General features: G+C 45.8%; 1 protein-coding gene across 1 annotated transcript in view; it reads left to right on the forward strand.

Annotated features, from left to right (window-relative positions):
- LOC138516879 (E3 ubiquitin-protein ligase TRIM39-like) overlaps positions 1-20357 on the forward strand; it is a 753998-nt gene that overhangs the window by 85847 nt on the left and 647794 nt on the right. The window lies entirely within an intron of this gene.

The raw sequence follows: 20357 nt of genomic DNA on the forward strand, positions 1-20357 counted from the left end.
AGTGGTACTAGCTTAGAATCACAGTTTAGTGGAAGAGTGCCCAGTTTTAGGATTCATAAAACACATTAAAATGCCAAGTTTCAAGATTCATAGAACACATTAAAATGCCAAGTTTCGAGAATCATAAAACACATTAAAATGCCAACATTTAGGATTCATGAAACACATTAAAATGCCAAATTTCGAGATTCTTAAAACACATTAAAATTCCAAATTTCAAGAATGGAGAAACGCAGTAACAAGACCAGAATTTAGACTGCAGCCACACTGCAAAGGAGGGGGAGGACTTCTGAGGAGATTAACAGTGTAGTCATTGTGGGCATAAGGAAGCTGCAAAGTGGACGCAGGGAGGAAGTTTGGCTCCTGCTGCCGGCATGTTGGGGCAAACAAGGGCCATGCAAGACAGCTGCGGGGAGTGGGGCGGGGAGAGGGTTCAGCGCTCACTATATGTTCAAATGTCTAGAGCACCGATTTTATCAGCAGCAAGGATGAGCCAGGGAAGCAGGGCGCCGGACAGGACAGACAGGGGCCTTAGAAGTGGGCCTGCTTTTGGCTGCTGGCTCCCTGGAGGGGCTTAGCAAAAGTAGGTGCACGCTCAATGATAAATTCAGGAAATGAACGCTGCTAAAATATTTCACAGCCCATCAGGCCAATTCTAAAAATGAGGAGCGCTTGTTGCTTCGTTTTCAGTGTAACCCCCCAAGACACATATCCCATCTGGGCTTACCTAACAAGAGAAGAAAGACGAACGCTGCTCCTGCAGCCTCGTGGAGACGGACTGATCACTGATGCTTCTTCTGTGCTGTGTAAGGAAGGCATGGTATCAAAGAGTAAGACAGACACAAGTGATCACAGTAATAAGGTGTTTATTGAACTTCAACTGGGTTTGAAAAACATCTATCTAATCCTAAAGATGGGAGCAAGCTACCACCATCAAATAATAACGCAGTCCTAGTTGAGTCTGTCAAAATAAAAGTGCCTATGCAAATAAACCTATTGCCAATCCTTACTTCTAAATACAAATAGTGTGGGAAACAATGTTGGGCAAAAGAAAAGAGTTCACAAAATGATATGTCAGGATATTCAAGCCGTTGGCTTCCTTTCCCCACATTTTCACTCGAGCTTAGAACACTCTCTAGCTTCTCTAGTACAGGGATGCAGTTCAAGACTTAGCCTTATCTGTCAAAGTCTCTTTGCCATTCTACATCTCTTATTTCAGAGGGCTTGATGCAACATGACAAAACATACAAGTTCCTTTCCTCTCAGGATTTTCACTTATACAACTTCTCGGGGTGATTTACAGCTCATCACGTGTCACCCTCCGCCGGGCTCAGACCTCCTTTAACACAAAACCTTCAATTAGTCTCCCTCTGCCAGGCTCAGACCAAATTCATGTACTTTTTCAAACTTTCCCTACTTCATCAAAATCGAAGACTTTCGACTGTGCGCAGGATTTTGCTTGACCTATTGCAGGACCACTTTGATTCACATGTATTTGTTCTCTTACAATTGGACTCCCTCTGCCAGGCTCGGACCAAATGTATCTATTTTTGTCACCTCTCAGCTGGATACCTCACAGAGACCTTCGATTTAGCACCCACGCGGTGCCTGAACACGCTTGTTTTAAAGTTCAATCACTCATCAACAGTTCAACTTCATTTGCGTCTCTCATTGCATGCAGTTTATCAATGTTTGTTCCAGCGCTTTCCATACAATGTTACCGTTTGCAACCTTGGCTTGAATGCAGACCTGTCCTGCATCGGTCTCCCCAACTCAACGGCTGTGTTGATCTCACTGAAGCGGCATTATTCCTGGAGCCAAGCACAGTAATACGGCGACTGGTGATTCTCCCCGCCTTGATTATTGACACGGGAGGGCCCCGTGTATCTCCGACACACAGTGCATGATTCTTCAGACTGGTTTCCTGGTCTTATGCTTTCTATTCTCGAGGACTCTGGAAAGTAACAGGTCTGTCAAAAATGTCGAGGGAATTTCCTTCCTTGCATTTCCCTTCGGTTTTGTTGTCTTCCCTCTGCCACTCAGCTGCTGTCTCGAAACTGCTGTTTCCTTGTGTGTTTGCCTCGCTCAGGGTGTGCTCTTGTGCTCCGCCTTTTATCTGTGTCAAGAAATGTTATGGGAGTCAGGCGTGTTTGATGGTGAGTAATTCCCTAACCTTGCCTGACCGTTGTTTTGGGACAGGTATACTGCTCGGGGTGTTAGTTTGTTTTCTCTCCTAGTGGGCTGTCCGTTAGAAAGTGTTTGTGTTGTAAAGGGGGGTGGGTAGAGTTCCTAAATATCCTACCTGGTAGGATAGGGCATCTCACCATCCGGTATCACACTCCCCAAAGACCGCTCACCGAGGTGATCCTCCCGCACTGGTCCACCCCCAGGAACTGGATCTAAAAGCGATGGCAGTGTCCTGGGCACCTGGATGACAGATCCCCGGGGACTAGTGGGTGAGACACCTTCTGGTTTCTTACAGCTGGCAAAGATGATGAGAGGGAGCAAACCCCAGACAGGCCGGCTTCCTGGATTGGCCCAAAAGGATGACGCTGGGCCAATCAGTGCAGCGGCTGGGCGGGCAGAACTGGCACTCTAGTGCTTGTAGAAGCGGCTCCCATTTTATAGTGTAAATCAAGCCCAATAATTCACACAGCCTAACTGAGCTTAGCAAAAGGAGGTGCATGCTCAATGATAAAGTCAGCCAAAGAACGCTGCCAAAAGGATTCACAGCCCATCAGGCCAATTCTCAATTTTCAGTAAATGGGACAAGACACATAGCCCATCTGGGCTTACCTAACAAGAGAAGAAAGGCAAAACGCTGATCATGCAGCCTCGTGGAGAAGGGTGGCCACTGATGCTTTATCTGTGCTGGCGAAGGAAAAAATCCTTTCAATCCACTGTCGGAATACAAAAATGCCTTTCTTTAAAAAAAAAAAAAAATCTTTTTATTGAAATCTCAAACATATATGTCGATGCCTTAACAACTCAAGAAAATTGAGGAAACTTCGACATTTCATTTGCACAATGTACTATTGAACCCCCAGCTAAAGAAAAGGTGACTTAAACAAATAAAATAAACTAAAATGCCGTCACACGAATAAACAAAGACAGCCTTGTGAGCTCCTAATAAAGAAATCCTGCTGACCCATCCCATTACCACTCAGCCCCATCACCTTTCCTCCTCCTCCACAAGATGCCCCCAACCCCTCTTTGTAACCCACAGACTCTTGGTTGTACTGTCAGCTTTGGAATAGATATTTCAAGATTTGGGGCTGAAAAAATATATGTTATTACTCTTAGACACAATCCAGAAAAGGGGAACAGGTGCGGGAGGATCTCACCATGCGATCTAAAAACGTACACTGTTTATTCTTGCCGCCATTAGCAAATGCAATATTAAATCTGCTCGTGGGCCTGTCAACGGTGAAGTACCATCCTCTAGGACATGGTCAATGAGCATATAGGGAGTAAGCTACCTGTGATGTCCTTTATCCCATAGCGAATCTCCTGTCAGTATGTTTGCATTATTGATCAGTGCCACCACATGTGTGCAAGGTCTCCCAGCTTTCCACACCCATGCCAGCAACGGTCCTAGTAGTCAGGGCAGATTGCATGCAACCTTTGGGGGTTATATACCACTGATAGCATAGTTTAATGACCTCTTCTCTGATCAGGGTGCTGCAGGAGCTCTTATGGACTCTAGCACATTTTTTGCCAGGATCCTTCTGAGATTTCAATCCCCAATTCCCTCTCCCAGTGTATCATATACAGTAATCTATCTTCTGGCGAAGCATTTTACAGCAATCGGTAGCAGGTAGATATTTTATGTGTTTCTTGACCATCTAACACCCTAAGTTCAATTCCTTAAGGAGATTGGCATCCTGCTTGCTTAACCTGGTTGTTTGACACCAAGTGACAGTTGAAAATATCTGTATCGCTCTACCCCAGGTGAGTTCAACTTGTCTTTACATTGTGTTCCCTCCTGATATAGGTCTCTCAACCGTAGAACCCCAGGAGATTCTCATTGTGCATACACCCTTCTTTCTAATCTCTGGAAGAACTCTGGATTATGCAGCGCTCCGAAAAGGGGACCTAATCCTGACCTAAATCCCAATTGAGAGCAAACTTTATCCTAATGTTGCAAGGTAAAGCTAGTCGATTCTAAAAGGTCCTGTTGAATGCCCCTCACAGATTTAGGGAGGAACAGGAGGTGGGCCAAGGGAAAAAGTAAGTCAACCTGTTCCAATGCTTTCCATTTCAGATGTCAATCTTCCGATGCCCAATCTAACATTGGGGCAACATGTGATGCCCATAAATAGCGCTTTTATCTACCCTGCGAGATGAATCGCCCCACTGCTTTCTGTATTTCCAGTAAATCTCATTTTAGAACAAAGATTGGCAAGTTTTTTTAAACTTTATTTATCAAGCACTTGGTGAACAGGTTGCATAGATTCACATTACAACAGTTCCCAATAAAAACATTACAGGGGGATTCTTGTTTTATTGTTAATACACGTCTTAAAAGGAAATTTGGCTGTGTGTAGTCTCTATAAATCATGTAATAGGAACCCATGTGAGGCAGATGGGAGGAGCTCAAGTTGCAGACAAACAAAAGTCCTGCCAAATATCTTTGGGGCGGCATGTGTTTGGTACCAATTTCACATAAAGTTCTTCATTAGTATTCGCCCATATTACATTCTGCAGCCGGTCCGACATTTTAGGTGGAATCTGCCAGGACCAATATGTCAAAATTGCGCTCTTTGCTAGCAGTAGACCAAGGTTTACAAATCTTTGCTGCATAGTGGCCATCTTCCCAGTATACCCCAACATACAATCTATGGCCATCAGATGCAATTGTCGCCCTAATATTTCATCCGTTGCCTGGCATATCGCTTCCCAGTAACCAGACAGCACGGGGCGGTCCCTTAGCATATGTAGTAAATGAGCTTCTGGCCTGTAACATCTTGGATATACTCTAGGATCCCTGGGCCGAATATTCTTGAGTCTAGCAGGGGTGTAATACTGTCGATTTAGCACCTTAAATAGTATAAGGCAGTATTTTGAGTTTATTGATCTACCTTTCGTTAATGAGCAAATGTGTTTCCACTGCTTGTCTGTGAATTCAGTGTTTAAGTTACCCTCCCACTTTGCTCTATTATTAGGACCCTGTCTTTTATCCAGCGCTTGCACCAGTTTATATTAAGCTGATATTGATTTCTTACCCACTGGGTTTGACAGAAAATAAGTCAAGCATGGATGTGAGTCTGGCTTGATCGGGGACACGGACAAAGTGCCGCAACTGCTGCTTTAAGGCGATAATAGTGTAACAATTGAAGTGGCTTGTCCCCAACATGTTCCTTAATATCATTGCCTTCAAGGAAATGATCAGACGGGTACAGATCTCCCATCACCCGAATACCAGCCTTACCCCATCCCTGTTTGTAGTGGGCTTCACCACCGACAAGCCCCCTAGGGCCAGACTTTTGCCATATAGGGTCATAATCTTCACATGTCTGTTTAATCTCATCCATGCATCTCGAGTTGCCCCTACTGGATCTAAGCAGTGTGTACAGCGTTATGTATTGCCAACAAGCAGTAGCACTGCAGGGGGAACACGTGTCTGTAACCTTTCCAATCTGGCATGAGGAGACTCCAGATGCTCCGCTGCCCTATAAATGGCATAATGTATCTGAGCCATCAGGTAATATAGTTCAAAATCTGGGGAAGACAAACCACCCCTCTCATAGGGGCGGGCAAGATGCTCCCACTTCATCCTAACATTCCCATCAGCCCAAAGAAAGGACAAGCACACAGCCACCAGATAAAAAAAAAATGCACGCCCCGCCCACAGCAGAATGTTATGAAAAAAAGTAAAGAATAGCGTCATCTTAATCAACGCCAGTGTTCTTGCGATGGAAAGAGGTATTTGACCCCATCTCTGCAGCTTAGCCATAAGTCCTTTCAAGTAAGCCCCATAGTTCATATCAAATGTTAGAGAAACAGACCATGCTACCTTAATTCCTAAGTAACTAAAGTAATTTGCCGCCCATGTAAGTCCCAACATGTCCGCTGGTCTTTGTGTGTTCTCCATCAGTGGGAAAATTTCAGACTTGCTACTATTAAGCCGAAGGCCTGAATACTTTCTGAAATACACCACCGCCTGAAACACACGTGCCAAGTGGACCTCGGGATTTCTGTCATGTCATATGTTTATAAAGGAATGATTTCGGGTTCCCACTGTAAGGAAGGCATGGTATCATACAGTGAAGACAGACACAAGTGATCACAGTGCAAACGGGGTTTATTGAACTTCAGTTGGTTGGTTGAACGCCCATCTAACCCTAAATCTAAGGATGGGAGCAAGCTACTACTATCAAATAATAATAACGCAGTCATAGTGGAGTCTCTGTCAAAATAAAATGGCCTATGCTAATAAACCTATTGCAGATTGTTACTTTAAATATAAATGTTGTGGGATAACAATGTATGCAAAAGAAAAGTGTTCAAGAAGGAATATGTCAGGATAGTTAAGCAGTTGGCTTCCCTTCCCCACATTTTCAGCACGGGACAAAGCAGCACGTTCGAGCATTGCACACACTCTGTGTTCTCTGCCACGAGGATACAGTTCAAAGCATAGGCATCAGGGCCATCTGTACCTCTTTACCATTCAATGTCTCCTTATTTCAGAGGGTCTGACGTAACGCACAAGCACTAACCTTTTCTTCTCAGGTTTTCCACATTCACAAGTTCTCAGGTTCACTATTCACCAATGGTCTTGCTCCTTCAGGTTCGGACCCTCTTTAGCGCAATAGTCACAATTTGTCTCCCTCAATCGGGCTCGGACCACAGAGATCCCTCATTCGGGCTTGGACCCCTTAACACAATGTTCTCAATTGGACTCCCACGTTTGGGCTCGGACTGTGTCAAAATCAAAGACATTCGATTGTGCGATGGATTTTGCTTTATCCGTTGCAGAACCACTTCGATTCACTTCATTTCTCATTCTAATCTATTACTTTTCTTTTTTATCACTTTTAGCTGGACACCTTCCATAGACCTTTGATTGATTACACTCGCGGTGCTGGACCACTCTGTCACAGGTGTTGTATCCTCCTTTTCTTAGTTCAAACATCCATCAGCAATTCAGCTTTCATTGCGTCTTTCTACACACGCGTTACACATCTTCCATTAATTAGCTCTTTATACAATGTTGCTGCTTGCAACCTTTACTTCAACACAAACCAGTCTTGCATCAGTCTTACTGGCACTGCTTTAATCTTCAAGCCAAGGATGGTACCACTACGGCTACTGCTCCTCTCCGACTCGATCAGCCATGCAGGAGTGCCTCGGGTATCTGCAGGAGTGCCTCGGGTATCTCCGACACACAATTTAGGATTCTTCAGTCTTGTTTGTTGGTCTTACGCCTTACAATCCAGAGGACTTTAGAAAGTAACGGTTTTCCGATGGAAAGATCAAGGGTATCTCCATCCTGTGGTGCACCCTTCTTGGTTTGCCGCCTTTCTACCCTCGTTCAGCTGCCGTCTCGAATATATGCTGTTCCTTCGTGTGCTTTGCCTCGCTCAGAGTGTGCTCTCGTGCTCTACCTTTTATGTGTGTGGGTAAGCTTAATGAAAGTCAGGTGTGAGTGGTTACCATTAATTGCCTGACCTTTGCATGTCCATAGTAGTGGGACATGCTAGGTACAATGCTCAGATGTTAGTCTGTTTTCTCCCAGAGCGGGTTGTCCATGTGAAAGTGTTCATGTAGGGAAAGGAGTGGGGGTGTAGAGTTCCTAAATATCCTACAGTGTAGGTTGGGGGTAAAGATGTTACAGTGTAGGGGAGAACGCATCTCTCCATCTGGTGTCCCACACTCGCAAGACCCCAGGTGATCCGCCCGCAATGGTCCACCCCCAGCGCTGGACCCAAGGGCGATGGCAGTGCCCTGGCCACCTAAGAGAGTGATTCCCAGGGACTACTTGTTTCTCACACCACCCAAAACGAATACCAGCGCCCTTGAATCTATCCCGTGTATTTATCAACTTTTTCATTTGTTCCTGAAGTCTTTGGTAGGATCTTAAGTGGAAAAGCGTCTCAGGTGATTCTCTTGGTTCCAAGACAGTGTGGAGAAATAGAGTGATTGTGTATGTGTATTTGTTGTTTTGCCTACTCAGTAGGGCCGCCCATCTTTCTTCAGTGTCCATTCGATGTGCTGAGAGTTCAAAGAAGGCACCTAATTGTTTGCATTGGGTTGAGAGTGACTGGCATTCCATCACGAGGTGGAATACGTTTCATGGGTTGTTTGAACCTTGCAGAAACGGCAGAAATTGTTTGTCTGAGAGATCTGCCTGGTTATAGCAAGATGTGAGATGGTGGGTAGGACGTTCAATCGTATTCTTAGGAACGTTGTTCTAATGGTTGGGTCTGGAAAGAGTTGTAGATAGGGTGGTAACTCATGAATTCTTCGGGTATCTATGGTGCACTGGATGTTCTGGTGATAGGTATTTTTGGTTTGGATCGTTTTTATCCAGTCGTTTTGTTGTAGTTTGATTTTTGCGTGTTGTGGGTGGAAGGTTAGTAGTTCTTCTGATATGTCCTCATTTATCATTTCCTTCATTAAGGTTTGTTTCCATGCTTGTTGTTCCGTGTTGTTGAAGGTGTTTGAATGTGCTCTCAGGATTTATATTGCTGGAGTTTTTTGGTCAGACAAGATTTTGCAGAATATATCAAGTCTCTTCCAGAGTACAATGGATGCAATTGATTGAGTTGCCATTTCGTGCCTTATTCTTGACTTTGGGTATGACGCCGGGAGCTGGAGGATTTTGCGTCAGAAGATCGCCTCGTATTTCATCCAGTTTGTGTCTGCATTCATCATTGCTTCAGTGCCATAGGTAATAATGGGGATGTATTTTTGTCTGTAGTAGGCAATGATTGGTTTGAAAGAGAATTTCCCATATTTCCGGTGAAGGAAGCATCCTTGTCTTGCCAGAGTTTGTGCTGTTTTTTCTAGTTTGTCTAGCCATTGTTCTTCCGACTTTGACTGGTTTATTGTGATGCCGAGGTATTTGAAAGTTGTCACGGTTTCCAGTTTTCTTCCATCAATGTTGAAGATGGGTTGGTTTCGTTTTTTGGATCGTGTTTTAGTTAGCATCATTGTCTTTGTTTTTGTGATGTTGTTCACTAATTCATTTTTTTTTATTTTTTATTATTGAATATAGTTGCATTACAGCAACTTTTTCAGTTTTATACATATTACAAAAATCCATTCTTTCATAAGTAAGAACAATAAATCAATAAAACAACCATTTACAATTACAACCATCTTCCAAGTCAAAATTTCACAATTTAAGAGTGTTGGCAATTTAACATGATGTATATCAGTCATTCCATGTTTAGAGATTTTAAAAAATTGATGGTAGCAATCCTTATGCCCATACATTCAGTTGCAGCCAGAGCGACCCATCTGTTACTTGGGTCTATTTGTGCAAAATACACAAAATATTTGGCAAAATGAATGTTTCTTAAACTCGAAAGTTCAGGGGCTGTGCACTCCAATAATAAATGTTGCAAGGTTTCAACTATTGTTATGTTTTGACAAAACCTGCACCAATTGAGGTCTGATGTGATTTGTCTCCTTCTTAGTTTAACTTCCCTAGTAGGCCAGATATTAAACCGCAGCCTCAGGATATCAGATCTAATAGCAGAGGAAGGAGCCAAACACAAGTACGAGGCAGTGGCCCTCATTACGACCCTGGCGGGAAAAATCCATGGCGCTACGGGACTTGTTGTTAATTACGCCACCGTAATTTACGGTGGCGTAATTAACGCCTTCCCCACTCCCATTATACCCTATGGGGCAAAAATGGGAATGGGGAAGGGTAAATGGGGATTGGGGACTTACCGCCCCGCCAAGGTCGGAATGGGGCGGTAAGTCCGCCAACCACCATGGCGGAGTTGGCAGCTTAGCGCCATGGACCATGGTGCAAATTGCACCATGGTTCTCCGCCAGGGTCGTAATGAGGGCCAGTGTCTTTATAAGCTTTAGGTCCAAATATTGCAGGATCAAAATCTTTATAGGTTAAACACTTTACTCGGGTCTCAATCCAGTCCATCATGTGGACTTTCTTCTTTGCTCTCTCTGGATGATCTAATAAATGGCTCAGTGAAATATCGGCCTTTACCATGATAGAGAGAACATTTGAGGACCACTGTTTCGGGAACATTTCTGCTGAGTTTAGTATGTAACTGGAGATGGATGACAAGGCAGAGTTGTCTTGTGTTGAAAGCAAACATTTACAAAATAATGCGCATAAGTGCCAATTATGTTGGGCAATTAATGAAATTAAGCCCAATTCATAACGCATCATCACCCCAGGAATACATTGTGGTAAATGCAGAATGGCTCGCCAAAATTTGGCTTCTAATTGATTAAGAAATCCAGATGGTAAGATTTGCGTTTCCAGACCATAAAGAATAGTTGGGACAACATTTTGATTCCAAAACAGAAGGGCTGCTTTGAGTGAGAATTTGCCATACTTGGATACAATTATTCGAGTCTGACAAATTGCCATAGTTAGCTTCTGTTTAATTTTATTCAGCTGTGAATTTAATGTGGGACAACCGTCAAAAATAACACCCAAATGAACATAGTTTGGAACTATCTTTATGGGAATTGTCTCAATTTGCCACTCTAACAAATGCTTGCGTAAACCTTTACTAATTCATTTGTGGTCATATATCGGCTTAAAGATGTCAAGGCTGCTTGTAGTCCAGAGATCGTTTTGTCAAGGAGGATAATGTCATCAGCGTATGCCATTATGGGAACTGGTATTGAGTTTATTTTTGGTGGATTGGCTTGATTGTTGATCATCTGTTCTTCAATATCTGCTGTGAAGAGGTTGTATAAGGTTGCTGCGAGGCGGCAACTTTGCTTTAACCCATTTTCTGTGTAATGGCAGTGGTATTGGCACCTTTTTTTGACAGTCTGACCTCGATTGATATTTCAGAGTATAATAGCATAATTGGCTCCAGGATGGCCGATGGGCATTTCCATGCTTTGAGTTTAGCTCAAAGTTTTTCTCTTGATATGGTATCAAATGCCATCTTGAGGTCTATGAAGGCGGCATGTACAGTCATTTGGTTTTTGATGGCTTCATGTTTGATTAGGTGGAGTAGTATCAGGTTGATGTTTGTTCCCACGTTAGGGGTGAAGCCAGTTTGTCTCGTCGAGAACCTGCCAGTGTGCGTTGCCCAGGTGATTAGTTGTTTTAGTAGTGTTGCCACGAAGAGTTTTCCAAGGGGATCAAGTAGTGCGATTGGACGGAAATTCGCTGGATCGTCGCGGGGACCTTGCTTGTAGATCGGGACGATTGTGGCAGTCCTCCAAGAGTGCGGAATTTGGTTTAGTATGTTTATCAGGGCTACGATGTTGCACATGAAATTTGCCCAGGCCGACGGATCTTGCTTGATGACCGCGTTGGAGGGGCCATCGGGTCCAGGTGCTCTTGAGGTGTTTAGGTTTTTGATCAGGTGGATGAAGTCATCGTAGTCTGCCTTTACTTGCCAGGTTGGTTTACTCGGGGGGGGGGGGGGTTTGTCGAGATTTTGAGCAGGTCGAGCCCCATAAATGTTGGAGAAGTGTGAAATCCATTTTTCTTGGGAGACGTTGGCCGTCAATTTATGTTGGTTTTTGTCACGATGCCTGCCCCCGGAAAGCCAGACCAGGCCCAGCAACCCCGGAAGCAGGCATCATGCCACTGGAAGCATGCCCAAAAACCCCAGTTAGGGGTTCTTTGGCTACAGTCCTGGAGCCTATGGCGCCAGGCTCATAAGAATAAAGTCAGTCCTGGCGCCATGGGCGCCAGGCTCATTACAGAAATCGTACCTGTTGCAGACCATGCTGCATACCTACCTGATGCAGACCATGCTGCACGAAGCCACAAGCCAAATGAGGCTTAAAGTGACTACTTTACCTCAGGGACTTCTTTCCTCTCGGGTGGGGCTGTGGAAGAATACTTACCTGGGACTTCTTCCAAGGCTATTTAAGCCACACCCGGACAGCCACACGTGCTTCGCGTTATTCTGTTTGCTGCAGCCTAAAGCTCACCGTGTCTTCAGCAGCTCCAGTCTTCAGCCACGCCCGCTTCAGCCCTGGAACACCTGGAACCAAGAAAAGGAGAAGAGGTCAGAACAAAACCCTTACCTGAATCCTTGATCCAGCACATCGTCAATCTGGAAGAGAGAAGCCTTCTCAGGTGCATTGCCACGCACCTCGCAGAGCCGCGCTGAACTCACCAACCGGGGCTGCATTCCTTTATTCCATCGCGAATTCAGCATCTCCAGGCCATTCTTCAACACCTGGGGGAGACAAGAACAGATAGGTGAGCAAGGGCAATACAAACCACCCCCAAAGACTTACCTGATTTACCACAGGGGGGTACTCACCTCATCTCGGGTTGGCGTAGTCAATTCTGCATCACTGCCGCACCCCGGCCCCTAAGGGGAAAACAAGGACAGTACAAATCACCCCCAAAGGCTTACCTGATTACCACAGGGGGTACTCACCTCATCTCGGGTCGGCGCAGTCAATTCCGCATCACCGCCGCACCCCGGCCCCTAAGGGGAAAAAACAAGGACAATACAACCTTACCCCAAAGACTTACCTGATTTACCACAGGGGGGTACTCACCTCATTTCGGGTCGGCGCAGTTAATTCTGCATCATCGCTGTACCCCGGCCCCAAAGGGGAGAACCACAATAGACTTACCAGGATCTTACCAATTGTCACTTGGAAATCTTCTGGTAGTTTCAATCCGCAACCTGCAAGGAATCTGGCAGAGTGAATGTCAGACTTTTGAACTCTTACGAACAATTGGACTCAGAGTCAATACTGGAACTCACCAATTCCTCCACGCCAGTGAAAGTAACTGGTCGTCTACGCGCCCCTGCGCTCGACGCAGGATGGAGAGCTCATCTTTCCAAATCTTCAGGTGAGATTAAGAGGGAACTTCAGGAGTGTTCTGTGGGCAGACACGGGGAGTGGGAAGGCGGGTTAACGCTCAGATTATGGGAGGTTAATTCCCTTTCTCCATTGCAGAAAGATATTCGTACGAGTCCAACAAACTAAGCTAAGTGGGTCTGTCCAGTCTGTCATCTCGGCTCTACGTGTTACTCTGGTGGAAGCAACAGCGGGCCAGTCCAGATCGACGCCCCCGTGGGAATCAGGTGAGCGTAATAGTTTTTTGAATGATCATTTTCTCCAGTTAGAGTGTGCTTGTTTCAGTTTTTTTATCCGTGCTGGGGTTTTTACAGATTTGTTTTTTTTCAGCTGACATATTGATTGTGTAAGCGTCTTTTTCTTGTTAGCTGTTTCCTGATTATATATGTGTAGGTGAGTTTTCTGTGGTCGGTTGTCGGCTGTTTTTTTAAAAGGTATTAGGATCCATTCGTAGTTCAATTTGTCAGCATCTCTCAGAGTAGAAGATTGGGGTGTAATTGGTAGATGTGGCATCACTGACTGTGGCATCACTGACTGTGGGATGCGGAGTCTGGTTGAGGAACCAGTCACTTCTAGCGTGGGTTGAGGCGAGATTTTTGCCTGTTCCGGTCGTCCGCAGGAGTGTACAGTTAGTTGGTTGTGGTCTCTTTTGTCCGATGGTATCGTTTGTGCTTTCAGGACAGATGCGTGTAGGTCGTGTGAAAGAAAAATTTAGTCAATGATTGCAGTTGAAGTTCCTCTCGACCAGGTTGGCATTGAGTTGGTAGAATTCTTCATAGCATGGTCGAGGAGGATGAGGTTGCGAGTGGTAATTTCCTTCATCCATCTTCTGGCTTGTGGTGATAAGAGTGTACGGGTTTGGAGGGTGCCGTCTTGTGTGTATAAGTGAATGTTCAAGTCCCCACATATTATTATTTCTACTGATCGGTGGTTCGCGGCAATTCTGTCAATGGATATGAAGACTCAATCGATGAAGGATTCAGTTGTTATTGCTGCAGGATTCCAGTATAAGTTCAGTATTAAAATGGTTAGTTTTTTTTTTTTTTGCTTGGATGTTTTGGATGTTGTTCTGTGTTTGTTATTATTGTAATTTGTATCCAAGAGTTGATGTTTTCTGAGCTTGATACAGTCCATTGAGGGTTTATCTTGATCAGGGTTAGAAGACCTGACGCTGGTCTACCTTGCTTTTTAACTATTGCAGGATGTAAGAAGGTTAATAATACATCGCAAGCTCGTGTTTCACTGAGCCAGGTTTCTTGCAGGCAGATAATTTGGTAGCTGTGAAGTTCATGTGTGGGTTTGTTGAAAAGGTGCGAGTTTCCTCTGGTGTTCCACGAGCAAAGTGACCATGTGGTTTCCGGAGTTGTTAGTTCTTATGAACTCGAGGTTGGTGATTGTTCAGAAGATGCGGTTTCTGTGTACGAGGTTTCCATGTCGTAAGTTCTTTTGAATGGTCGTTCGGATATGCTGGCTTGTTGAGTCCGATTCGTGGTTGATCTCGGTTGGTGTCTGTAATAGTTGTGCATTTGTATTTTAGATTGATGTGGTTAGTAGGCGTCTTCCATTTTGTCTTGTCTGGGGTTTTGTCTGGTTGTTATTCTTGTTTCTGCAATGAACCAGCAGTTGAAGCCGAGCTCTCTGAGTTGAGTTCGCCTAGATAGTATCAGATCTACGTCAGTTGGATCTCGTAGCTCCACATCTATTTTGTCTAGGTGAAGATCATCTTTGAATGTTACCAAATTGATGTCTCTTCTAGCTATTTGGGCTAGCTGTTGTATTGCGTGGAAAAGGTGTAGAACATTTGTCCTATTGAGGATTAGTGGTTTGGGTCTGTTGATTTCATTTTCAATACGGATTGCGTAGATTTGTTTTTGTTGTAAGGGATTTACGAATGAGAGAAGTGCACAGCTGTCCTCAGTGCGGCTGCAGGATCGCGACCTGAATGGGTCAGTTGAGATTTGCTCATATGTTATCATCGTTGTCAGGTCGATTGTCACATCTCCCAAAGTTACATCTGAGATTTCTTCATAATTGTCTTCTGCCGCCGGTGGGGGTTCTGAGGAATATTCATCTATTATTATGAAGCTTGAGGCAGTTGTGGGTTGTTCAGGTGGCGGTGTATCTTGCGATAGTTAGTCTCCGTGGGTGGTTAGGTTGAGTAAATCTTTGTCAATTTGTGTGTTGTCCTGAGGTGGTTGCGATGCAGGCATCTGTGGCTGGGTTGTGTGTCTTTCTTGAGTCGGTTTGCTAGACGAGGTAGGCAGGGTTTGTGGCTTTTCTTTCGGTGATGCTTTAGATTGTTCAGTTTTTACTGTTCGTAGGAACGCTCTTGATCCTGTTGGTTTCTTATTGCATTTTTTCGGTTGTGTTGATTTGTGGTCGGGCATTTTCTTTCCTTTTGAGAAGATCTGATAAGGATCTGTAAGGTTCTTGATCAGTGGGATTGGTTGTTGAATTATCGGTTGTAGGATGGAGTCGTTTCCAATCGTTTCTTTTGGGGGGCGTTGGTCAATGTTCAGAATTGCAGGATTAGATTGTTGCAGTAGATGCGGAATCAGGGGAGCTGGTGTGGATTGGACGGTTAGTGGATTCGAGTATGGAGTTGTTTGTTGTTGATGGTGCACTTTCAGCAAGGATAGTACTTCAGATGTTAGCTTGGCTTTTTCTTGTCGGTCACCTCTTGCAATTTCAGATAGTCTTTGTTGCCATTGGTTTGATTGTTCTGCTTCTATGTTGAGACGGGTTTCAATGGTGGAGATGAAGTTTTCCTTATAAGTTTGTTTGGCGTGTATCATGGCTAGTAAGGTTGCTTGGGCTCTGATATTGTATTTCATGTTTTCTTGCAATTTGAGGAAAGGAATCATTGATCGGGATAGTACTGCAATGAGCATGTTTTGTAAATTCAGCATGGTGGTGGGGATCCTTGGGCTGTTTTGTTCATCAAGGTCTACATCTTTGGGTGCTGTGTTTGTGTTTTTATCCTGTGGAGCTTTGAGACAGGGTGAGAGATGATGGTTTTTGGTTGTTGGATCCGGGGTATAGTAGGAGTCGTCTTGAGTCGTAGGTGAAACAATTTGGCAAAGATTGTGTAGCAGCAGTAGTTTTTTCGCATTCTGTTTTGACATGCAGGTGTGAGGGTAGTTGGTGGTGCGCCTGTGTTATGCACAGGGTTGAAGTTAGGTGTAATTTAGGATTGCTGGTCAGGGTACCAAATATTTCTTTTCTTTTCTCCACGTTTGTCATGATGGATTCGATTTAATTGATGTCCATCAATAGTCTTGCTGCCTTGGTTGCATCTTTGTTAGGTGCGCTTTCTAGCGGTTGGGAGAGATTCAGGGAGTTAGGTGTTTGTAGCCAGGCTAATTTTGTTAGTCTTGCCTTTTCTTTCTTTGTTGGTAGGGTTGCTGTGGTTGATAGCTGGTGGAGGTCGTTGTTGGCTCTGTTTTCTGTTGATTGATGTCTTGCTGTATTGAGTCGTGAAGTTTCTTTTCCCAATAGCTGGTTGTTGAGATTCTTTGCTATGGGGGTAGGGACTAGCTGTGTTGCGTTGTGGGTTCTGGAATCTGATTGTTTTTCCGATTCTACAGCAATTTGCAGTGTTGGCTGTGGCTTTTGTACATTCACGCAGGCCTGATTGGTGATTGAATCTGAATGGTCGATGACGGTGTCTTCTGTTTTTTCGTTTTTCGGGAGTGTTTGAGTTATTCGGAACTGAGGGTTGTCTTGCTGAGCCAGGTTGGTAGAGCTGTGAGTTGGTTGCTGGGAGTTCTTCAGGTTGATGCTTGCTTCTTCGGGTTGTGAGCGGTGTATCACACAAGAAGTTGTTTGTTCAGGCTCTGGTTGAAGTGTTTCCTGAGTTGTCACGTTCGGGGTAAGGGTGTCTGTTTTGATAATGACATCTTGTAAGTTGGGCGGCACGACTCGAGGATCTGTGGTGGATGTTTTGCTGGCCCTTGTGGGTTAGTGGCTCTGAGGAGTGATTGTTCCATGGTTAGTTGGGAGCCGTCTAGCTCTGAAGTAGCGGTAGTACCTAATCTGGTTCGTAGTCTTGTTTTGGGGCCACCAAGGGTTGGCTGTTTGATTGTATGATTCGCCGCCATTGTTTCCGAGATGTTATGAGGGTTGATTACTTTGCTCTCGGTTTGTGTTGCTGTGATGATCAGTTTTACCAATGTTCTAGGTATCTTTTAGGTTATCTTTGGTGTCTTGTGTGGTCAAGGTTTCAGCCAAGATACTGATTTGTAGGTCGGATCCAAGGGTTGAGCCCTTTCGGTCTCCTGCCTAGGGCTACATTGTCCGCGGAGGAGCGTTTATAATGTCAGGATCCAAGGGTCAAGCCCTTTCCCAAATTTTCAGGCCTTTCGCCCTTCTGGTCGTAAGTATAGGGTCCGCAGAGATGGACTGTTGGTGTCAGGATCCAAGGACGAGCCCTTTTGGTCTCCTGGCAACTGTTTCAGTACGTAGTTTGTAATCAGGCTTAAGCAGGAGGTTGCCGCTGGGATCCAAGGGTCACGCCCTTTTGGTGTCCTGCTCGGCAGTATGGCTCGTCTCAAGTGCGTAAGTGCTGGGAGAATCCATGGGGCAAGATCTTCTGGTCTCCTGGTGTTTGTCCGACAGGTTGATAGAATGCGCACTGTATTTGTCTGAAAGTAGGTGTTCCAGGTTTTATGGCGTGTTAAGGTTTCTCTGGTTTCCTGCTGGCGTGCTATATGACTGGGTGTGGGGTAAAAGGCAACGAGGCTCTGCGGGACAGGTTTTTTGAGTGTCCCTTTAGGTTACTTCTGTGGTGACTCTGTCATTGTTGTGAGGCCGTGAGGTTTGTATTGGTGCGAGGTCGAGATGGCACGGTACCCGCCACCCAGTGGCAGCTCCCTGTGGCAGGGGAGAAAACTCTGGGCTGGCGTTGTTTCGTATTGCTGCGTGGTTGAAGTGACACGCTGCTCAGCGCCTCAATGAAGATCCTTTGTCAGAGAGTTGATATAATGCGCTGATGGTGCGCCGCTACATCGGAGGTGCCAGGTAATATCGGCATTAGGTCATATTTGGGCTGGCGTTGTTGTAGCTGGGGCAGCGAACATCGCCGCGCTGACGGTCCTTTTCTACGAGCGTTCTTGGGGAGCTGTTTGTTTCGTATTGCTGCGTGGTTGAAGTAACACGCTACTCAGCGCCTGAATCAAGATCCTTTGTCAGAGGCGTTGATATGGTGCGCGGATGGTGCGCCGCTACGTCGGAGGTGCCCCGTAATATCAGCGTTAGGCTGGCTGTAAGCGCTTCGAGGCTGATTAACCTGGTTATGCATGTTCAGTTGTTAGATCAGCACTTTGCGTGGGCCAATGAGTTGTAGTTTCTGCTGTTGGAGGTCACAGATTCCACGCTGGTTTCATAGGTGGTCGTGAGTTGAGGTCGAGGTATCGGGTTGTGGGTTGGCAGTAGCGGGAAGGGGAACGTTGTACTGCGACCAAGCTCGTAGTGAGCAAGGGCTGATGGGGGTGCTCGGGGCCCTGTGATGAGTGTGCTCTCAAGAGGCAGGATGCAGGGGTACACAGTTTCGGTAGAATCTTGTGGGGAGAAGCGGGGGGAGACGCGGGCGGTGCCCGCAGAGCCCAAAGACCAAAAGACCCTGCAGCCGACTCCGCGGTCCGCTCCGCGGTGTTCTGGGTGTTTTGAAAAGGTTGCTAATAGCAATAGAAAGAGGACTGAGATGAAAATCCACAGTGACTAGAGTCTGCAGCAACGGCAAAAGGGAACCTTCTCTTGCTTCCCAAAAGACTCTGCAGCCGACTCCGCCGCCCGCTCCGCTGTGTCCTGGGTGTTTTGAAAAGCTGGAAATAGCAATGGAAAGAGGACTGAGACGAAAATCTACAGTGAATGGAGTCTGCAGCAACGGCAAAAGGGAACCTTCTCTGTTGCTTCCCAAAAGACTCTGCAGCCGACTCCGCGAAGGAGTAAAGGGAATAGGTGACACCCGTCTTGTGCCACCTCCCAAGTGAAGGATCGGGGATAGCATACCATTTGTGTGCACTCGAGCCCACGGTTGCGAGTACAGAAGTCCCACCCAAAAGATAAAGTTGGCCAAACCCATAGTTAACAATCACCCAGAATAGGAATGGCCAGGAGACTGTGTCAACGGCGTTCTACATATCCAGAGCCACCGCCATAGTTCAGCAATCTGGCGGGATGTGTGCAAGAATATTAGAAAACCTACGTTTCTGGTGTTTATCTGCTTAGAATCACATGCTCTGCATATAGACTGACATCCAGTGGTAACCGCAGAGTATTGCATCTTGTCTTTCGAGAATCGAAAGGGGTCGTCGACATGGGCGTGCCTGTAACACTATCCATACGTGACGTGTAGTGTACCCAAGAACCCTCACGCGTCGAGGTCCCTCTGATTGTTTTTTCTCCACCCAGCATACTGGTCGCCTTATGCGGAGCTCATCAGAGACCTTGCTTATTGTCCCTTCGACCTTTGGTCAAATAGTTACATAAAATATTTAAGATCACCCTTTCCGTCCCTTATTTCGACGGCTGTTCCAGATCGCCGCCCAAAACCTGAACCTTCAGAACTTCGACGGACAGTGATCCAGTCGGCGCTGCCGACCACATGGCCTACACAGTAGGGAGAGTGTGGTCAGGGTGGACATTTCTGTACAATCTGAGAAGGCCTTTCCCTTTCCTTCCTCTTTCCCTTTTGGTCTTCGTCACTCCACCCATCCTCAGCTATGGAGAGGACTCCATTCAGGTTTTGCCCTATTTGCAAGGGCAAGTTTCCTTGGAGAGATAAGCCTAACAGTGTAACCGTTGCTTGCTCCTCGATCACAACAAAGTAGATTGTGCAGCTTGTAAGCTCCTCCGTCCTAAGACATTAAAGGAGCGCAAAGTTAAGAGGTGGGCGGCCTACGGGATGTCAAAGGCCACGTTTTCCCCCGCTGCCGCAGCCACCGAATGTGACGACGGCAATAGTGACGAACAGACCTCCGACATCGTTGACCTTTTGACGGAGCGCTCCCACTCTGCATCATTTGTCCCCGGCTCAGGCACTGCTATGGGGAAGGTACACCCCGGCAACAAAGAAAAACATTTACATAGCACTAAGCACACAACCCCAAGTCAACCTTCGACCAAGTCGGAGAAGACTTCGGTGCCAACGGGTACACCAGAAGTTCCGCCAGCACCCACCAACCTTCAGGGTCGGCAGCCCTCCCCGCAGCCGCATATGCGCCTAGCGACCGGGCCATCAAAGACAAAGGGTACTATCTCTAATATTCCGGGTTCCGTCGAGACGCATCACAAGAAAGTGTCCGGCGACAATACGGTTCAGGCTGCCCTGAAGAAGGCGCTCGCCAAAGACAAGGCCC

This window comes from Ambystoma mexicanum, chromosome 6q (assembly GCF_040938575.1).
Source record: "Ambystoma mexicanum isolate Mex_15411 chromosome 6q, UKY_AmexF1_1, whole genome shotgun sequence".
Classification (NCBI taxonomy): domain Eukaryota; kingdom Metazoa; phylum Chordata; class Amphibia; order Caudata; family Ambystomatidae; genus Ambystoma; species Ambystoma mexicanum.